Source organism: Martes martes (genome assembly GCF_963455335.1).
Source record: "Martes martes genome assembly, chromosome: 2".
NCBI lineage: Eukaryota > Metazoa > Chordata > Mammalia > Carnivora > Mustelidae > Martes > Martes martes.
In genome coordinates this window covers 64,193,281-64,209,506 of record NC_137889.1, presented here as the reverse complement: position 1 = coordinate 64,209,506, position 16,226 = coordinate 64,193,281, and the positions used below count along the sequence as shown (strand labels likewise).

General features: G+C 37.8%; 1 pseudogene across 1 annotated transcript; it reads left to right on the top strand.

Moving 5' to 3' along the window:
* The first annotated feature begins 12,159 nt into the window (after positions 1-12,159).
* Positions 12,160-12,854, top strand: LOC308338803 (calcyclin-binding protein-like; annotated as a pseudogene). Its single transcript has one exon. The product of its transcript is annotated as a calcyclin-binding protein-like (transcript).
* Positions 12,855-16,226: the final 3,372 nt, after the last annotated feature.

Here is a 16,226-nt window from a genome sequence, read left to right as displayed (position 1 = left end):
AGATCCAGCCATTCTCACACTGTAATCCTAGACTTTCAGCTTCTAGATATGTGAGAAATAAATTTCTTTATCAATAAGCTATCCAGTCTGTAATGTTTTACTATAGTTCAAACAGACTAAGACATTCTGCATCACATTTTTCATTTTATTCTTCAGCTTCATAATTGTTGTATTGTTATTTTTTATGATTTTTTAATTTCTTTGTTGAACTCCTCTTTTTGTTCAGTTATGTTCCCAAGTGTGTTGAGTAGTCTACCTGTGTTCTTTTAAATCTTAACTGAGTTCTTTATAATAATTATTTTGAATTCTTTTTCAGGTAATTTGCAGATCTCTATTTCCTTGGGGTAAGTTACTGGGAAATTATTGTGTCCTTTTGGTGGTATGGTGTTTCCTTGCTTTTCCACATTTCTAGTGGCCTTGTGTTAATATCTGGTTATTTGAGGGAGTAGTCACCTCTTCCAGCCTTTTTGGACTGGCTTTAGTGGGGAAAGAATTTTACCTGTGAGCTGCTACAAGCCTGTTGGCCGGGTAGAGTGCAGAATGTCTGGTTCTGTTGTGGGAGTTGGAGTGGTGTTATCTCCATGTAGCTCTGTCAGCTGAGATTGATAGATGTCCAAAACTGAAAGGTTCCTTGATGGTCAGTGTAGTTGTCTTCAGCAGTAATTGTGGCTAAGGCTTTAGGCATCCTAGAGCAAAGGCTACTAGGTTCTTCCTGGGGTTTTTTTCCCCCCCATGAGGGGAAGTCCTAACTGAGGGGATTCCTCTTGGCACTGGGTCTGGCACAGAAAGTACATTTTTTTAAAAGGACCAGAAAATAAAACAAAATTAAATTAAAAAAAGACCAGAGCCTTAGGGATCTGTGTGATTAAAAGGAAAGATTTCTGTCTTCAGAGGCCCAGAAGGAAAGGAGAAAGAGGGTGGAGTTGAAAAGTATTCAAAGACGTAATGGCTGAAGACTTTCCAAATTTGGCAAGAGACATAAATCTATAGAAACTAATCAAGCAAATCAAGAAGCTAAATGAATTCCAAACACAATAAACCTAAATAAATCTATGATAAGTTATATAATAATATTTAAAATTCTGAGTATTAAAAAGAAAAAATTTTAAAGTACCAGAGTAAAATTTCAGACATTTGTAGATTTCTTACCAGAAACAATGGATTCCAAAAGGAAGGGAGTGGCACAATATTATCAGATGATGAGAGAGGGGGGAGAGAGAGAGAGAGAAAGTGAGTGCATGTGGAGTGGGGAGGAGGAGTGAGAGAGGGAGGAGTAGAGGGAGAGAGAATATCTTAAGCAAGCTCCATGCCCAGCATAGAACCCTATTCAAGGCTTGATCTCACAACCCTGAGATCGTGACCTGAGTCAAAATCAAGAGTCACATGCTTAACTAACTGAGCCACCCAGGTGCCCCCAGTCCAGAATTCTATACTTCACACAAATATTTTTCAGGAAGGAAGGTGAAATCAAGACATTCTCAGATGAAGGAAAACTAAGAGAATTTGTCACCAGCAGAACTATGCTAAATTGGAAATTCTCTAAACAGAAATGATGTGATCAAAGAAGGGAAATCTTACTGTTTTCTCACTTCCTTAGAAAATCAGGAAGTGAGAAAACAGTAAGTTAAAATATAGGTAAATAAAATAGACTTTCCTTCTGCACTTAAATTTTCTAAATTGTGTATGATGATTGAAACAAAAATTGACACCCATGTGGTTCTAAATGAATGTAGAAGAATTATATAGGACAATAACATTTTAAATGGAGAGTGGTAAAGGGACATAATGGAAGATTAGGTATCCATACTTCAGACAAGGAGTAATGATGATACCTGTAGATTGTTATTTTATATATTATAAATATGTATATGAAATTTTATATATATATATATATATAAAACTAATGTAATATCTAGATAATGTCTCTGGATAATTACATAGCTAGATTGATAATGTGATAGCTAAAGTAACCACTAAAGTTATACAAAGAGATATTTAAAAAATTGTTGGTAATTTAAAATGGATTCTCAAAAATGTTCAGGTAGTCCACAGCAAAGTAGAAAAAAGAAAATGGAGAGAAAAAAGACAGAAAATAAACAGAAAAGAAAAACCTTAAGTGATAGATTTAAGCCTTAGCAATAATTACATTAAATGTTATTGGTCCAGTATATCAATTAAAAGATTGGCAGATTGGATTAAAAAACATGACCCAACTATACTCTGTGTATAAGGAAGTTCACTTCAGGGGCGCCTGGGTGGCTCAGTGGGTTAAGCCTCTGCCTTCGGCCCAGGTCATGATCCCAGAGGCCTGGGATTGAGCCCCACATCAGGCTCTCTGCTCAGCGGGGGAGCCTGCTTCCCGCTCTCTCTCTGCCTGCCTCTCTGCCTACTTGTGATCTCTCTCTGTCAAATAAATAAATAAAATCTTAAAAAAAAAAAAAGTTCACTTCAATCATAACCACATAGGCAGATTGAAAGTAAAAAGATAGAAAAATACATCATGCAGACATCAATCAAAGGAAAGCTCAAGTGGCTATGTTAATATCAATTAAAGTTTATTTTTTAAAGTATATTTATTTTTTAAAAGATTGTATTTATTTGACAGAGACACAGCGAGAGAGGGAACGCAAGCAAGGAGAGTGGGAGAGGGAGAAGCAGGCTTCCCACCAATCAGGGAGCCCGATGCGGGGCTCAGTTCCAGGACCCTGGGATCATGACTTGAGCTGAAGGCAGATGCTTAATGACTGACTCACCCAGGCACCTCTGTTGATTTTAGAACAAAGAAAATTACTGGAGACAGAAAAGGATATTACATAATGATAAAATAACCAATTCACCAAGAAGAAGCAAAAACTCAAGGTATCATTAAGGATACATCTTTTTCTGTCATCCATCACATGTAATTCATCCTGTTTATTATGTCTCCAAGATATATGTTAAATTTATTAATTTCTCTTCATTTTTGCTATCATCACTTAAGTCCAAAATGCTGCCCTGTCCTACCCAAATTTCTGTACTATCCTCTTTGTTTGCCTCCCTGTTTACACTCTTCTCTTAAAAGAGTCAGAGTAAGGGGTGCCTTCGTGGCTCGGTGGGTTAAAGCCTCTGCCTTCGGCTCAGGTCATGATCCCAGTGTCCTGGCATCGAGCCCCGCATTGGGCTCTCTGCTCTGCGGGGAGCCTGCTTCCTCCTCTCTCTCTGCCTGCCTCTCTGCTTATAGTTGTGATTTCTGTCTGTCAAATAAATAAAATATTAAAAAAAAAAAGCGCCAGAGTAAGCTTTTAAAATTGCAAATTGAATTGTCCTTTTTCTGTTTAAATGGCTTTTAATAAAATTTCAATAGAATAAAATCGTTCAATAGCATAAAATCCCTACTCCTTTTCAGGTCCAAATTGTCATTATGAAATTGAGTCTCTCCCTGACTTTCCAAACTCTGTTTCCTACCTCTCTCCTATCTTATTACTTTCTGTCCACACTGGTATTTTTTAGGCCAAATAAGTGATTAATAGAATGGGATAAAACATAGAAGTATTTTGAATATTTTGAGGTAGGTGAACAAGTAAAGTAAGCGTGCAGAGGAAGAGAACGTGAAGATTAGGAGATTATGGTCAGGAGAAGAGATGTTTACAATTCGTATTTTTATCATGGGGCAGTTTAAGGGGAAAACAAGTTTCAGCATGTTGCTATATATATGTGGGTGGTGGCTCATGAGGAGTGCTATTGGGCAGTTATTGGAGTTAAGGCAGTTAATGAAATCAGAGGTTAGTTTGTGGGATGGGTTTACTACCTGGGCATTGCTTTTTCCTAGTATAATGACAGGAAATGGAGCAAAGAAAAAAAAGTGATGGGTATTCATGAAAATGAAGTTAATGGTTGATATCTCTACACCAAAGGCTTTTCTGCTTACAGAATTGAGAGATGTCATCAAAATTAGTGAATGCTCTCTAAAGAAAGGGCAGCAGAAATATTGATCAAATCTGAGTTCCCAACTCTCCTTTTTAAAAATTTAGTGTAGGCCATGTTCTGCTATTGGCATTATCATTTAGTTGTCTTTTATTTAGTGCTCATTGATTGCATCCTGAGGTAGGTGCTCCGGGGACTTATAAAATAGTCCCTGGGGCACCTGGGTGGCTCAGTGGGTTAAAGCCTCTGCCTTCGGCTCAGGTCATGATCCCGGGGTCCTGGGATTGAGCCCTGTAATCCCCGCTGGGATTGAGCGGGGGGCCTGCTTCCCCCTTTCTCTCTGTCTGCCTCTCTGCCTACTTGTGATCTCTGTCTGTCAAATAAATAAATTTAAAAAAAAAAAGTCCCTGATCCTAAGTATTTAAAAATATTGAGATATAATTCAAATATTATAAAATTCACCCTTTTATTATATTCATAAGTTTGTACAAACATCAACACCATCTAATTCCAGAACACTTAATCATCCCCAAAGAAATTGTGTACCTACTGTAAATCACTTCCCACTTGTCTTAGTCTGTTAGGGGTGATTTAACAAAATATAAGCTGGGTGGCTTTGAATAACAGACATTTGTTTCTCACAATTTTGGCATCTGGAAGTCCTAGATCAGGGTGATAGCAAGGTTGGGTGAGGACCCTCCTTAGTTCTCAGACATCTCCAACTTCTTGTTGTATCCTTACATGGCAGAGCTAGACAGGTTTCTGTGGTCACTTTTTTTTTTTTTAAATTTTATTTATTTATTGGACAGACAGAGATCACAAGTAGGCAGAGAGACAGGCAGAGAGAGAGAGGAGGAAACAGGCTCCCTGCTGAGCAGAAAGCCGGATGCGGGGCTCAATCCCAGGACCCTGGGATCATGACCTGAGCTGAAGGCAGAGGCTTTAACCCACTGAGCCACCCAGGCTCCCCTGTGTCGTCACTTTTATGAGAGCACAATCCCATTCATGAAGGCTTTGCCCTTATGACCTTACCTCCTAAAGGTCCCACTTCCCACTTCTTAATACTATCACCTTGGGGTTTTGGATTTAGATATAAGTTTTGGGAAGATGCAAAGATTCACACCTTAGCACCACTCCTACTTTCTGTTTTGGTAGATTTGACTATCCTAGATATTTCACATAAATAAAATAAAAAGGCGACCTCTTGAGCATCTTTCACTTAGCGTAATGTTTTCAAGATTCAACCATGTATTTGAATTAGTACTTCATTCTTTTTTTATGGAGAAATAACATTTCTTTGTATGGACTAAGAAGGTAGGATTTACATCTGCTATTTTGCTATTCGTTTTCTATATGTCTTGCGCCTTTTTTTATTCCTTTATTTCTGCATTACTTTCTCTTGGTTAAATAGATGTTTTCTAGTGTAACATTTTAATTCTCTTGCCATTTATTTTATTGTTTTTTGAGTTAGTTTCTTCCATATTGTCCTGAGAATTACAATTAACATATTCACTTATAATTACCTAGTTTGGATTAATACCAACTTAATTACAATAACATGTCACAACTTTGTTCCCATATAATTCTCATCGCTTTCCTTCATTTGTACTGTTATCATTATCCAGATTATATCTTTATACACTGTGTGCCCCTTACAGATTTGTAATTATTGCCTTATGCAATTATTTTTTAAATCATATATTAGGAAAAGAGCTAAAAACCACCAAAAATTATACTGTCTTTTATATTTATCTATGCAGTTACCTTTTCCAGTGCTCTTTCTTTCTTCATGTGGATTTGAGTACTTTCTAATGGCTTTTCATTTCTGCCTGGAAGATTCTCATTAGTATTTCTTATAGGACAGGTTTGTAAGTAATGAATTCTTTTAACTTTTCTTCACCAGGAAATGCTAAAATATCTCCTTTAGTTTTGAAGCATAGTTTTGCTGGGTATAGAATTCTTGGTTGCTATTCTTTCTTTAAGCACTTTTAATGTCATTCCCACTGCCTTCTGGTCTTTATGGTTTCTGATGAGAAATTGGCTTTTAATCTTCCTGGAATTGCTTGTATGTGATGAGTCACCTTTTTTTTTTTTTCCTCCTGTTTTCAAGATTTTCTCTTTCTTTATCTTTGTCTCCCAACAGTTTGGTTGTGATATGTGTAGGTATGACTCTCTGAGTTTATCTTGCTTGGATTTCACTGAGCTTCTTGTAAATGTAGCTTTGCTTTTTCCATCATATTTAGAAGATTTTTTCATCATTATTTTTTCAAATAATCTTTCCCCTTTCTGCTGCTTCTTTCCTTCTTAGCTTCCTAGTATATGTATGTTGGTACACATGATATTGTCAGCTACGTCTTTGAAGTTCTGTTCATTTTTCCTCATTCATTTTCTTCTGTTCCTCATGTTGAATAATCTTAACCAAATATCTTCAAGTTTGTTGATTCTTTCTTCCTCCTTGGTCAGATATGCTGCTGAGTCCTATTAGTAAACATTTCATTTCAGTTATTGTATTCTTAACTCCAGAATTTTTGTGTGGTTTATTTAAAATAATTTCTATCTTTTTACTTTTTATTATTTGATGACTTATCATTCTTACTTTGTTTTTTAGGCATAGTTTTCTTTATTTTTTGAACAAAATTTGAATAACTTCTTCAAAGTCTTTGTCTAGTAAGTCCAGTGTCTGATCTTCCTCAGGGCAGTTTTTTTGTTGAATGCTTTTATTGCATATCGGCCCTGTTTTCTTGTTTCTTTTCACATCTAATAATTTTTTTTGAAAACTGGACATTTTTAAAGAAATTTTCTTTAAAAGTAATCTTTAAAATGAATGCGGGGCTTGAACTCACATCCCAGAGATCAAGAATTGTGTGCCCTACTGATAGAGCCAGCCAGGCACCCCGAAAACTGGACATCTTAAATAATGTAATGTGGCAGCACTAGAAATCAGAGTCTCCTCCCTCCCCATGGTTGTTGTTTGTTTTCCTCGTGTTTTTTCTGAACTAATTCTATGAAGTATGTATTTTTTTTTTCCATGTATGTTCACTAAAGTCTATATTTGGTTATCTTAGTAGTCAGCTAATGTTTGGACAGAAATTTTCTTAAACATGTAGATTTTTCTGCCTTGCTAAAGGGTGCTCTTTGTGTGTTGGGGCAAAACTTCAACATTTAGTTACACAGTTAGTTAATAACTTTGCCTTCTTAATTTTGTAGAATTTCAGAGTCAGCCTGCAGTGAGAACCCAGGGCCTTCTCAGATCTTTCCTGAGCATGTGTACAGCCCTGGACATCTACATAGTCCTATGCATCATGTGGGCTTCCAGATTCCTAGAAATATGTTGGGAGATTTTCAATGCCCTGTGCCCTGTGGACATCTTGTTCCCTCACCTATCATTTTGTTTATTCAAACAGTTATAAACTCTCTCATATAGCCACCATGAAGTTAATTAATTGCCCTTAATTGTTTTTGACAAATGCTCCTGGGGAAATAGTTCTTGCACTGAGTGAGCTCAAAGTCAGGCAAAAAAAAAACACAAACTAGAGTGTGGGGTTTTCCATGGAACTATGGGTCAAATAAGTGGGTCAAATAATAGGTCAAATAAGACAGGGCAAATAATGATAGTGCTCTGGAAATGAGGTTTTGAAGGAGTTGCACTCTCATTTTCCCCCTCTGGTGGCTCTCAGGCTATTGGTTTATAGTGTAAATGTAGGTTGTTGGTTTTCACTATGATTGCAGGGTTTGGTTTTTAAAGCTATCTCAGAGCTATAGAGTGGAGGATCAGAATAGGACATGAGAAAATGCTGCAAAGCATGCTCCTTTTTTTTTTTTTAACCAAAATTCAGTGCTTTTTCTTGAATAAATGTTTCCTAGATTGCTGTAAACCTTCGTTAATTTCCAGAGTTCTAAAAAAGTTAATTCTATTTTTGCTCTTTTTATCATTGCTTTTATGGGGAAGAGAATTTTATAGGGCCCCAACTCTGCTATTTTTGCTGACATCATCCTTCCAAAGATCCTATCGTGTAGACTATATAACATGCTCCAGTTGGTGTTCATTTGAAGATATATTATTACATTTATATTACATTCCCTAAGATTAGATTTTTTTCAGCTGATTTCTTTAAGTTAAGCAGTCAGAAAAACACAGTTATTGGAAATGTGTGCTATGTCCATAATGACCAATAAGATGTAGGATACTACTGAGAAAAATATTGAACATTTAAAAAAATATTTTATTTATTTACTTGACACAGAGAGAGATCATAAGTAGGCAGAGAGGCAGGCAGAGAAAGAAGGAAACAGGCTCCCCACTGAGCAGAGAGCCCGATGCGGGGCTCGATCGATCCCAGGACCCTGAGACCATGACCTGAGCCGAAGTCAGAGGCCTAACCCTCTGAACCACCAAGGCACCCCCAAAATTGAACATTTTTATTCAGTTTTCAAAGATGAAGTGAATGAATGTCTGGACTAGTTCATGAGTTCTGGTTTTTGTATATCAAGAAAGAACTCATAGTGGTAGTAGATATATGTGTATGATATAAAATTAGAACCTTTTAGTTTTAAAAGAGAAAACCCGTGGAGAAGAAAATTTGTTTTCTCAAAGGCTGATAGAGGCTAAAAACATAAACAGAAGTAAAAATTATATTAAAATTTTGCTGCCTGTTTTTCTCATTGTTTTAAGAAAAATGAACAGAGCAGTAGCAATGAATTAAAATGTAGTAAATGCTTCATACCTAAAAATAAAGTATGGCAAAATTTAGATGTAGTAGGATTTGACCCAGTTTGATACATTGTTTTATTCAGAGGAAGCGTATTTAGAGGAACCATGACTTGACCAAAAGTATAATGAAATGCCTATTTTAAATCCTATTTTTCCATTAGCAGGCCAGGATTTTATGGGCTTTAAGTTGAATAAAAATTAGAAATTATATAATTGTTAATCGAAAGGAGATATCAGATCTTGGGTCCAGTACTTCAGCAATGAGCCAGAGCCCTGCCATGATTTGACTTTCACCATGAATCATGAGAAATTGTGACGTTCTAAGTCGAACCCTGAGGTCTAAATCTGAATTGATTTTAGTCAGTGAAAATGAATTTTGGCCTTTTTGTTTAATTTTGGCCAGTTGATATTCTGTATTTTGTATTATTTTTCTGTATACATGCATGTGTTATGAGAGAAAAAGAATTAGAGAGATTTTTGAGTTTTTATTTTTTGTTACGTTGAGAGTCCTCAACTTAAGGGTCAGCAAAAAGGAAGAAAATGTAGTAGAACACATGCACTTAATTAAATTATATTACTTTAGGGTGGATATGGTTGAAATTATCCATTAAAAAATAAAACAAAGCAGACTACTCTGTGCATGCTGCCTCTGACCTGGAGGGCTAAGGCACTATTTCTGCAAAGTTATACTAGTGGGATGGACAAGGCTGGTGGCAATGAGCATGTCAAGGGAATGGATGAGAAATGTTTAAGAAGGTGAAGAACCAACATTTATAATCTCTTTTTTTCTCCACCTTTTTTTCTAATTCACTTCACTTAGATTGTAAAATTCTATGGCTTTTAAATATTCCATTCTTTTCCATTCCATTCCATTCCGATAAAATGAACTTTCTTTCATGTAGGTCTTCCTCAGGATAAATGTTGTGCTGTCTTTCTATGTACATGAAAATACTTGTAAAATATCTTAGGGGAAAAAAATCTTAAATGTAGAGATTTTCAGACCTAAACTCGCACAAAATTGTTTTCATTTGATGTTTTAAAAAATGGAATTAGTTGGCAAACTTTAAATGTAGGGAGTTTCTTCACTTAAAAATATAGATTTTTGACTTTCCTTGAAAGTGTGTGATCTCTGGCCAGATGGACCCTCTCAGCATAAAGCAGCCAGAGGGAGCTGCCTAACTGCTTGGAGGCCATGTGCTGGCTCACTCTTCCAGTCCTCACCTGGCCAGTTTCACTCATTTTCTGGACACCTTTCTGCTCCTCCTGGAGGCACTTAAGTTAGCAACTTCTGCCCAAAAGTTAAAAAAAACAAAACCAACCAACCAACCAAACAAATAAATCATCCTCCTTTAAGTTATAGGTCGTTTTTCATAATACTACTTGCCAGTTTGGGTCAAGAGTGATCAAGCAGAGCTTTATATTGCTAATGTTTGTTCTGTGTGAGGTTGTAAAATGTCAGCTTGATATTTCTGGGCCAGTCAAAGTTAGGAGGCCAGGCATGTGGCACAGGAGATGGGGAGGAGAAGGAAAGAAGTTGTAATCAGAGTATATACAGGCATGTATATATTTGCAATGTAGGGGAGAATATTTGCAGTATATTTGTAGGCATGGGGAATTCAGAACTGACCTTGAATGGCTCTGGAGAGTGATATTTTAAAAACATCTTGAAGGTTGAGATTATGAGAGGAGGAAATTTGGCAGAAATTATTAGAAGTTTTGGGTCTATAAAAAAGAGAAATGGATAAAGGGAAATTTATGTAACTGTGGGTATGTGTTTCCAGGTTGGGAATTTTTATAATTAGGGATAAAGCTCTTTTACTTTTATTTGAAGGTAGACTGGGGGCCCAGAAAGAAAGGAAGGTACCAGGAAAAAAATAATTCTAATTTATATTCCTGAGGTAGAAAGAATCCTTCTTTCCTCCCTCCCTCCCTTCCTTACTTCCCTCCCTCCTTCCCTCCTTGCCTCATTCTCCCCCATTCCCTCCTTCCTCCCTTCCTCCTTCCTTCCTTCCCTCCCTTATTCCCTCTCCTTTTCCTTCTTTCAGTTTATTGAGCACATGAGTTCCTGGTGATGTATTTGTATAGAATTTCCTCCAGTATATGTTTACTACTATGATAGATGTTCAGAGTGTAGTAGGAGGGTCTGTGCTTAACTGGGGAAGGTACTGTGATGTGAAAAAAGAAGTGGGTTTGGAGTCAGAAAAATCTGGGTGACGTTTAGATTTTACATCTTTCTAGTTATGTAACCTTTAACAAGTTACCCTTAAATCTTAAAGATAACTCTTAAAATCTTAAAAATAAATCTTTTTTAAAAAATCTGTTCATTTGGAACATCAGTACCATATACTAAGTACATCATGTGTACTATTTTGGTTGATCTTCACAAGAACATTGTGGAAAGGAAATATTATCCTCTTTTTACTGATGAACAAATGGAGGCAGTTCTGTCCCTTTCCCAAGGTCATACAGCTGTTTTATTATTATTAAAATATGGTAAGGCCAGTAAATCAGAACATGATTGCTGTTGAAAAGTGTTTGTCACATTCACAGATTCCAAGAGAAGGGGCATACCACACTAGGGCTGGGTGGGGATGGGGTGGTTGGGGCACGTGGGGAAGCCCCGGAGTCAGTCATGAGACAGAGGGAGAGGAGGAAACCAGAGGCAAGAGCCTTTACTGTGATTTCCATGGACAGAACAGGAGAGGGAAGGAAGCAGGTTTATGATTGGCTAGTTTGAGTAGTTCCAGTGGGCTTTGGGGTTTGTGTACTGTTCGACTCGTCTTGGATGTGCTTACTGGTGCAGACTCTGGACAGTTGGCTTGCGTTTGAAAAGCATGCAGTTTTTTACTGTCTCTAGGAATTGGCTCACCTTGGGAGGGACAGTCTCTGCATGGTCAGCAGGGCCCCAGATGTCAGAGCCTCAGAATGCAGGAAAGGAAGATACAGTTAATACAACAGCTTGTGAATATGTGATGAAGCCAGGAGTTGGATACTGGTTTCTTGACTCAAGCCTGAGTCCCTAGTGTTCTGTGCTAAGATGCATGGAAGGGCCTGGGTGAGCATCAGAGTACATGGCCAGAGGACCTAGGATTAGAAGTCAGTTGTTACTATATTAAGAACTATAATTTGGTTGAGCTGTTTTACTAAATGAAAGTGAGGCTCTGCCTTCTTGTATGTCTTTGCATCTGGGCCTTCATGTACCTGAAGCAGGGTTAGCTGTCCCTGACCCCTGACAGAGCATGTGAAATGCTGCCGTGAGATTAGCAGAGGAGATAGCGGAGATTTTTTGAAGGAAGATAGCTGTGGTCATTCTGACCTGGCTTTATAGAGACAGTGTCTCCTCTTATCAGGAATTTCCAGAATCACTAGTTGCAGTAAAGACTAAAAACTCTGAGGGCTGCTCTGGACCCACTTTAATAAAATTCGTTGAAGTGGGCTGCAGCTCGTGCTGGTGGACTCTGAGTCTGGGTGAGTATGCGTGGTGTGGTGTTTCTCATTCTCCCCTGCATGGCTGCAGCTTGGGCCTTGCCTGACCCAGCCTGACCATGGCCCCAGCTTTGCAAGAGCTACAGAAGGATTTAGAAGGGATAAGGTTGCTGCTGGAAAAGGCTACTGGAAAAAGAGTATATGTGATGCCTTCACAACTGAAAAACCCAAGACTGGGACAGAAATCAAGAACAAGTCGCAGTGGAAATCAGAGAGAAGAGCAGAACTCTTTGACAATGCAAAGGCAGCCGCTGTCGTTGCTCTCGTTACAATGGAATATACAGCGAAAATCGGTAATTATGAATGGGATCAGTGAGGCAAGTTTGTGAAAATCCACGTTACCTTAACTGGAGTTCATCAAGTCCCTCCTGAGGACATGCAGGTGCATTTCACAGAGAGGTCATTTGATCTTTTGGTAAAGAATCTTCATGGGAAGAGTTCCTCCATGACTGTGCACAATCTCTTAAAACCCATCTCTGTGGGAGGCGGTTCAAAAACAGTCAAGACAGATGTAGTTCTTATCTTACGTAGAAAGAAGGCAGGAAACACGTGGTGGGACTACCCAACTTAGGTTGGAAAAGAAGGCAGAGAGAAGCAAGAGCCCTCCCACGACACTGAAACGGATGCTAGTGAGGGATTAATGAGTGTTCTGAAGAAAATTTATGAAGATGGAGATGATGATATGAAGCAAACCATTAATACAACCTGAATGGAATCAAGAGAGAAGCAAGCTGAAGGAGACACAGAATTTTGAGACTTTAAAGTCATTTTGGGAACTGTGATGGGAAAATATTGATGTTTCCAATAAAGAAATGTTGGTGAGCTGCACAGAGAAATTTGACAGGTAACTACTTACAGAGTCTTCTTCTAAGTGAAGACAATAAGTTCTCCCATTTCCTCCTGGAGGATTTATTTAAATAAAATATGCTTATGAAAGACTTCTGCCAAAGATAGTTTCCTTAGTAATCTGGGCATTTTGTTCAAGGAAGGTTAACACTGCATTCTTGTGTGAAATGTAAAAAAGCAAATCTTGCCTAATGATAATGCTGCATGGTATGTTATTGTTCAGTTAAGAGGTAGAGAAAAAAATTACTTTGCCTATAAGTTCTTGGCATCAGCTCCCGCCAATATAAGAATAAGTAAAAATAAAACCTGAATTCTTACATAAAGTGCAAATTTAAAAAAAAGAAAAAAAGTCCGTTGAAAGGAAGTTTCTTGCCCTCACTGCTTCTTCTGAGGTCGCTTCAGGCCAATGTGGACAGACTTACTCTGACAAGGGAGGGTGAGCAGGGAAGCTGGTGCCCTGTTGGACCATTGTTCCACTTAGGCACTCCCTCTTTCCTTTGTCATAGCCCCTGCACAGTGCAAGTTTATTGTCAGAGTATCTGCCCGTTGGCCAGATGTTGGAAGCTAAGCAGGATGCAGGAATTAAGAAATGGGACCTCACTCATGACTGTACCATTGGGACAAAACTGTGAGTGCTTTTCTGAATTCGGGAAAGATCACCCCAGAATTGGCTTGGTGACAAAAATAACTAGGAGAACCTGTTTTTCATTAGCTCAACAAATTAATTGCCTCTTTACACATGTAGTTCTGAATTGTTTACCAATATACGACATTCCTGAAATTTCACAAGCTCTCTTTAAATAGCACACTTTTATTTTCAGGCACTGTTGAAGAACTCAGTGAAAATCAATTTTTGCTCGTGAAAATAGAGTCTGTATTATTTATTTGCTAAAACTCAATTTTCTGTATGTGAGGATAGCTTAAATACACATTTGGTTGAAGAGGATTTCATTGGCTGTACGAACCCTAATAAATAGGGATTTTTTTTTCTAGTTTTAATTCATGAAGTAGTAAGTTTATACCATTTTTATGAGTGAAAATAAGTATAAGTTGTTTTTAAAAAATACAAAGCACTTGGTTTCTCTGAGGACATCTTTCACTAGAAAATTTGGAATCTTTAGAATGAAAGTCACAGGAAAATGAATATATTTCCCCTTAAGATGGTGAAAAGTAGCTTTTAGAATGGAAATAGCAGGATTTCTCTAAAGGAACGTTGGCTAGAAGAATGAGAAAGTTTTCCAGAATGACAATGATTAAGTACAAATATCAGAGTCAATATAACACACTCTTAAAATGGAATGGGCTCTCAAGGCAGCAGAAACATTTGAATGATGGAGCCAAGGAGTGAAAACCACTGTAGTGTGCGTTATTATTTATTCTTTGAAGTTTCAAGATTCCATTTCAATCAAGAGTCACTATTGTTTAGAACAAATTCTATTTTGCTAAGATTACTCCCTCAGTATTTAATCAAAGTCCAGAAGGAAATTTGCTTTTGTGCAATATTCTGATGGAGGAGGCACTCTGAAAGGGACGCAGTGAGCATCCTGTCTTATAGATAATTCATGCAGTGGGTGATTGGATTTGTAAACTGAAAAAAATAATCTCTTGCTGCGTGCAAGTGACAGTTCCCTATAAATACATTTGAATGATGATTTATTTTAAGAATACACTTGAAAGTATAGTTGAATTTTGTGTTGGGAAATTGCCCTCTTTGGAAAGACTGCAACTGAGGGCCCATTCTCCATCCACAGATCACCTCAAACATTTGCTTCAGTTTTAAGCCCAACTTGAATCTCATATAAGATTTCGGTTGTTGGGTTGAATTTGGGTAGTGTCTTCCTCACATGCATGGTTTTGCTGGTGGCTTAGTGTCTCTAAAACATGAATTGGACATTCATCTGGACAGAGAATATTAACTCTTGAGTTACTGGATCAAGCAGACTGAGAAGAAAGAGATAAAATGGTAGCAATTCGGACAGATAGATGCTGGTGCCAGGGGGAACTTACTTCTCATTACTCATTGCCTGAATTCCAAGATTAGGCCATTCTGTTGTTTTCTGTTTTAGACGACGATGATCTTTATAAATTTAAGACATATGTAGCAATTCTTTGTAATTTCTCAGAAACAGCCAACTAAAAGATTTTAATCAACCTCCAGAAGTTTTAGAAATATTCTTGTGTAGTTTTAACATTATGTAGGTCAGTAAACAGGGCTTCTCAGTTTGGAGCATTTCTGTTGATGAAGAGGTACCCTGAAACCAAGCCTACTGTTTTGCTCATCATTTGGATGTCTTTGATTCCATAAGGATGATTCATATTTATGCTCTTGATAATAAAGTCATACATTAGAAGTCCTCCCAAAGGTACCTGACCTTCAGAGGTACAGACATGTCCTTGTTCATCACAGTGAGTTACACATCTGTGATGCATTCTTTTAGCTTTGTAACAGAGAATGACCAAGATGTTGCCTAGGGGCAGCACTGACCACCTAGAGAGTGAAAGAAAGAATATAAATGCTATGGATGCTATAGGTTAATGTTGAACCTTCTGGGGAGACTGGCAGGGACCACAGCAACAGTGGCCAGTCCTTCTCCATAACCACAGCTCAGTTCTACCCTAAAACCTTCCTGAGGAGTCTGGGAACAAGAGCGTAATGTGTGTGTGTGTGGGTGTTTTGTATTAGGAACCTCACCCAGGGAGAGCTCACCTGTTCTTGTCTTGGCAAAGTTGGGGAGATGCACTGAGATGACCTTGACTCTTTGCCCTCCCTTTTTTTTTTTTTCCATGGCTTTCTCCTTTGTTATTCTCTCCAAATTTCCTCTCCTATGACATTAACTTCTACCATTTTGGCACCCACTAGTTCTCTGATGCTGTTTGCCACACAGAAACCTTGCTCTGTGGGACATGAGTATTGGATCTCACCCTAACCAGTGAGCTTGTCCTTTCACCCTTTTATATCCTGCTTTTAATAGGTTGACTAAGTAGATTTTAGGTGTATGATGTAATAAACACAGAACTTGTTAATTCCTCTACCTTGTCAGATCTTTCAAGTCATTTGGAATAGTGCAGATAAATAGGGCTTTAAAACTTGAGAGGCTAGTGATGCAATAAATCCAAATTTCATTTCTTTGTGCTTCATTCAGGTAGAAATAAGTGGATGTGTGTGGCCAGTGGTATTTTTCTGCCTTGTGTGGTGCAATCATTTGAGGTGAATATTTTCCTCACTATACACATATGCACTCTTTAAGTGCATGAGAAGGTGTATAATTCTAGACAGATA